The sequence below is a fragment of the Dipodomys ordii genome, unplaced genomic scaffold (genome assembly GCF_000151885.1).
Source record: "Dipodomys ordii isolate 6190 unplaced genomic scaffold, Dord_2.0 Scaffold55, whole genome shotgun sequence".
Lineage (NCBI taxonomy): Eukaryota > Metazoa > Chordata > Mammalia > Rodentia > Heteromyidae > Dipodomys > Dipodomys ordii.
In genome coordinates, this window is record NW_012267271.1 from 5577302 (window position 1) to 5582544 (window position 5243).

The window sequence follows — 5243 nt, forward strand, 5'->3', positions numbered from 1 at the left end:
GCTTTGAGCTGAAGAGCTCAGGGATGGGGATAGTGCCCAAGCCCAGAGTTCAGGTCCCAGGACTGACAAAAAGGCTAGAAGTGTTAGGGCACTGGCCTTGAGCACAAAAGCCCAGAGACAGCACCCAGGCTCTGAGTTCAAGCCCCAGGGCACTGTACCTGCATGCATGCAGGTGTGTGTGTATACGTGTACACACACACGAATGCTTCCAGCGTGTGGCTCTCTCCGTTCTCCCAGGAGCCCCTGTGACCTCAGCATGACCCGGGCAGGTGTGGGGCTGGGAGGGTGTGGGGGAGGGGCAGGAGGGCTGGGGGGGGCACAGGCCTTTGCCCCTCCTCCTCCTCCCTTTAGCTGGGCCTGGGCTGGAGGTCGCGGGGAGGTCAGGGAGGCGGGGCAGCTGTGTTGGGGGCCTCTGGAACCCCTTTCTCCCCTCTGGGCCCTCCCCCACAAGCACTGGGAAGGCTAAGTCTGCAGGAGGGACCACGGAACCAGGCCCGTCCTGAGTGAGTGAGGGGCGCGCAGGGCCCCTCGACGGCACACCGGAACACACCTATGCACACGCCACACCCTGGGGTTGCCCAGGGCTGTAGCAAGGCCCCAGGCCGGGCACTGGGCCCCCAGACAAAGAACCACATTCTTGAAGGATGCAGGAATCCTCTTCCAGTTCTTAGCCCGGTGGGGGCTGTCTGGCTCTGAAACTACATTTCCCAGCATTCTATGCAGAGTGGCAACACACCCATGTGACCAGGTTTTGACCAATGGGATGCTGACAGAAGAAATGGTTTGAACCACTTCCTGGGAATTGGCTTGAGAAGACAAGAACACTTCCTCTCCCCGCCCCCCCTTCTCTTGACCAGACCTTGAGCACAGAGCTGGCGCTGCTGCAGCCATTTTGCCCTGTGAGGCTGAAGCACATGTGTGTCCAGGGTAGCAGACCCACAACACAGAAACCCAGGTACCCAGAGGACACCGAGCCCCAGTCCCAGCCCTGGAATACCTGTATTTACCCTGGGCAAAACTGAAAACTTTTTTTTTTCTCAGTCACGGGGCTTGAACTCTGGGCCTGGACTCTGTCCCTGAGCTCTTCAGCTCCAGGCAAGTGCTCTACCACTTGAGCCACAGCACCATTTACAGTTTTCTGGTGGTTAACTGGAGATAACAGTCTCACGGACTTTCCTGCTGGGGCTGGCTTTGAACCTTGGTCCTCAGATCTCAGCCTCCTGAGTAGCTTGTAAACTTCTGGTTTAAACTCTGGTGACCCGGCTGGGAGTGGCTGGGGGTGTGGCCGGGCTCGGCAGGTAGGAGGGGCTTGAGGCCCAGCCCGGGCCTGGGAAGGGCTCAGCTGTGCCTGCCAGTTAGAGGCGCGGCCTGGGCCTCACTGGGCCCTGCGGTGGAGCCCGGGGAGGCCGCCGCCCTCTGAGACCAAGTGCTGGGCAAGCAGCAGACACATAGTAGGCCGTCAGGACACAGAGTAGGTCTCCACAGCAGCGCTGTGGTGGAAGCCAAACCTGAACGAGGGGCGTGTCCCGGGAGGGGGTTCTCACAAGGCTGCGGGAAGAAGCCCGTTGTGAGTTGTCACCCCTTCTGCTCCCCTAACTCAGGGCCATGCCCCCCCAGTGCCCCCCGTGCTCTCTCTGGGCTGGGGTTCCCTCAGGCCCCCGGAAGTCCGGCACCCTTGCCGTCACTGCCCCAGCCGCGTCCTTACAAGCCTCGCTGCACCCCAGCCGCCCGCCAGCAGCAGCACTGGCTCTGCCCACGGGCCTCTGCCCACGGGCCTCTGCCTACGGGCCTCTGCCCACGGGCCTCTGCCCACGGGCCGCACTGCTTTCCCTGGCTTCCGGTCTCTTCCTCCGGGAAGTCTTCCCGTGGTCTGTGACGGGTCAGGTCTGCTTTTGCCCCCACTTAAAGGCAAGGCCTCCAGTCCCGGATGGCTCGCTGAGCTTCTCCAGGGCCCAGCTCATAGTAGATGCTTAATTAACGTTGTTCATGGAGAAGAGTCTGTCCAGGCCTATGGAAAGCTCGGGCCCGGGCGCTGTCCCTGGGCTTTATTGCGCAAGTCTAGTGCTCTACTTGAGCCCCAGCTCCACTTTTGGCTTTTTGGCGGTTAACTGGAGATTAGAGTCTCACAGACTGTCCTAAAGCCCAAGGCCGGCTTTGAACTGGGGTTCTCAGATCTCAGTCTCCTGAGTAGTTGGGATTACAGGTGTGAGCCACCTTCCCGCTCCTGGGGGTCTTGTCCTGGGCCTGCGGCTGGCCCTGGCCGTGGGGGAGGGGAGACGGAGCATCAGCGTCCGATCCTCACTCCTGAAGCTCCAGGGTCCCCCAGTGCGTGTCTGGGCGGCTCTGGCCAGGGCCGCCTGAGGTCCCCAGTGCTTCCAGCTTCACCGAGGCCAGGATGAGCTCAGGGAGGTTCGCAGGAAGTGCCAACACCCTCCCCCAGAAAAGGGGGGGGACAGAGGGCACCGTGGGGAGGGAGCTGTGGGCGGAAGGAAGCCAAGGGTGAGTTGGGGGCAGCTGTGGGGGGGGAGGGGACCATAATTACTGCCTGGCCAGGAGCTGGGCTGGAGGGGGTGTCTCTGGTCTTCCCGCTTCCTGGGGTGTCCTGGGACCCCTGGGGAGGGGAGTTGAGAGGTAGGAAGGGCTCAGAGGTGGCTGGCAGCTCCCTTCGTCTCCCCATGGGCCCCCACAGAACTGGGGGGTGCAGGGCTACTGGTCCCCACCGGCCCCAGCCAGCCGCGTGGCCCCGCCCCTCCTGCCTGCGCCCAGGGCTTAGTGGCCTTAGAAAAGGTCCTGGGGCCGCTGAGGTGAGTGGTGGAGAGCTGAGGGGATGGCTCTAGGTGCCCCCTTCTCTGGTCTCCTTAGAGCAGGGGAAGGGGGGACAGTGGCCAGGGACCCCCACTGTCTCCAGCGGCGGCGCCCTCTCCCCTCACAGAGGCTGTGGGCGCAGCGGGAGCCGGCTGTGTTGGCCCCACCTTACAGAGCTGTTTTGTCTCCTAGGACTGGGGGGGGGTGAGGGGGTGGTTGCCCTGCCCCCTCCCCCGGGGACCCTGGAAAACCCTAGCTGGGAAGGACTGCAGTGATGCTTGGTATGCAGCAGAGAAACTGAGGCTTCAGAGGTGACCTGTGCTGTGGTGGGGCCTGAACTCTGGGCCTGGGCGCTGTCCCTCAGCTCTTCAGCTCAAGGCTAGCGCTCTACCACTTGAGCTACAGCACCACTTCCAGTTTTCTAGTGGTTTATTGGAGATAAGAGTCTCACGGACTTTCCTGCCCGGGCTGGCTTTGAGCCGAGATCCTCAGCTTTCAGCCTCCTGAGTGGCTGGGATGACAGGCGGGAGCCACGGGCGTCGGCTCAGCCTGGGAATGGGGCTCCTGCGCTTCCTCTGCGGGGCTTTGACCAAAACAGGGCCTTGGGTAAGGCGGAGGCCGGGCTCCCAGCGCCCTGTGCCCGCCCGGCCCCCGCCACCCGCAGACACCACCCCAGCGGGACTTCCCGATCCTCCCCGGAAAATCAGATAATGAAGGAAGCCAAGCACCGTGAAATGAAACCCAGAGTGGGAAGCCATCAGACAGCTGGGGGCGCCCTGCCTGCAGGCCAGGGAAACTGAGGCCTGGAGCCAGTGGGAGATGCATCGGGCTGGGTGGGCGCTCGGGGAGCCAGGAGGTGCCCGGCTCCTGCAACGCTGCTGCTACCCTGGCTTTCTCCACTCAAGGCTGGCGCTCGATCCCGTGAGCCACAGCTCCACTTGTGTGTTTTTCTGGTTCTTTGGAGATAAGTCTCGTGACTTTCCTGTCTGGGCTGGCTTTGAACTGTGATCCTCAGATCTCAGCCTCCCAGTAGCCGGGGTGTGCTTGGAGGTGCGGCCACAGGCCAGATAAGCCATTAAGGAGGAGGCTGGGAGGCCTCCTGGAAGGCAGGGGTGTGCAAAGGTCCTGGGGCACAAAAGGGAGGCTGGGCCCCTGCAGAGATGGGAGGGGCAGAGCCCCTGGGCGTGGTGGGTGGTGCTCTTTGGGAGTGAAGGGGGCCGGGCAGCCTGCAGCACCTCTCTTCAGGGGCTCAGCACTACCCTGGGCAGAGGGGGAGCAGCCCCCAGTCCTGGCGGCCAGAGAGGGGAGATCAAAAGGAGAAATTTGCAAGTTAGATTTGCGACTGCCGGGAGAGCCCCAAAGCTGTCAGCCAAGGTGTTAGGGCCTTAACTCCACACATGCCGCAGCCCCTGCTGGACCCTAGGACAGAGCCCCCCCCTGCCTGCCATCTGGCTCCCCCTGCCTGACTTGTCTCTTCTAGAAGGTTCTGTGGGCAGGGTTGGGCTGTTCTTCCTGAGAGAGAGCTGGTTATGGAGTTCAAAGCCATCCTTGTCCATGCCTGTGGTGGGGGTGGGGAGGGAGGAAGGGAAAGGAAGGAAGAAGGGGGAGGGAGGGAGAGGGGGACACAGGCACTGCAGGGGAGGGGTCCCACGGACTGCTGCTCCCCAAGCTCCAGGCAGAACTTCAGGGGGGCCTTGCCTGCCTCCCAGGGACACCCCCGTTCAGGCCTGGCTGGAGTGTGCATTCAAGTGCCTCTGCGTGTGTGTGTGTGTGTGTGTGTGCACGTGCGTGCATGCGTGTGTACCCTGGGCGTTCATGTCGGTGAGGGGTGCAGAGCATGCAGAGCATCTCGGCTCAGATCCTGGCTTAGCCACTTCCCAGCTCCACTTCTGACTTTTTGGGGTTCATTGGAGAGAAGAGTCCCGGACTTTTCCTGCCTGTGCTGACTTCCAACTGCGACCCTCAGATCTCAGCTCCTGAGTGGCTATGATGACACGTGTGAGCTACTGGCACCCGGGCTTCAGGAGACTTTTGAGGGGTGGCGTGGCACCCCCAGGCCAGGTGACAGCCTGGGCCCCCCAGCCGCACCCCTGCACCCCAGCTCCAGGGAAACAGACCACAGCCCCACCCAGCGCCCACCAAGGCTCCAGAGAAACGAGGAGCCGAGGCCGGTCCCCACCACGGGGAAGCTGGGGTAAGGGGCGGTCTTGGGGGTCAAAGTCGGGGCTCCCATCTGGCTTGGGGAGAGCTGGTGTTTTGGAAAAGCAGCCCCCCACCTCAGGGAGCCTCCGGCCTGCAGGGGGGCGCACAGCTCCGGGCCCCCAACCCCGAGTTGGGGTTCCCAGGCCGGTGATTCCGAGCCCGTCCGACCCGGGGTGGCTGGCCGGTGCGGCCCGGGGCCGGGGCCTGTGGCTGGCGGAAATCCCGGCCGCGGTGCG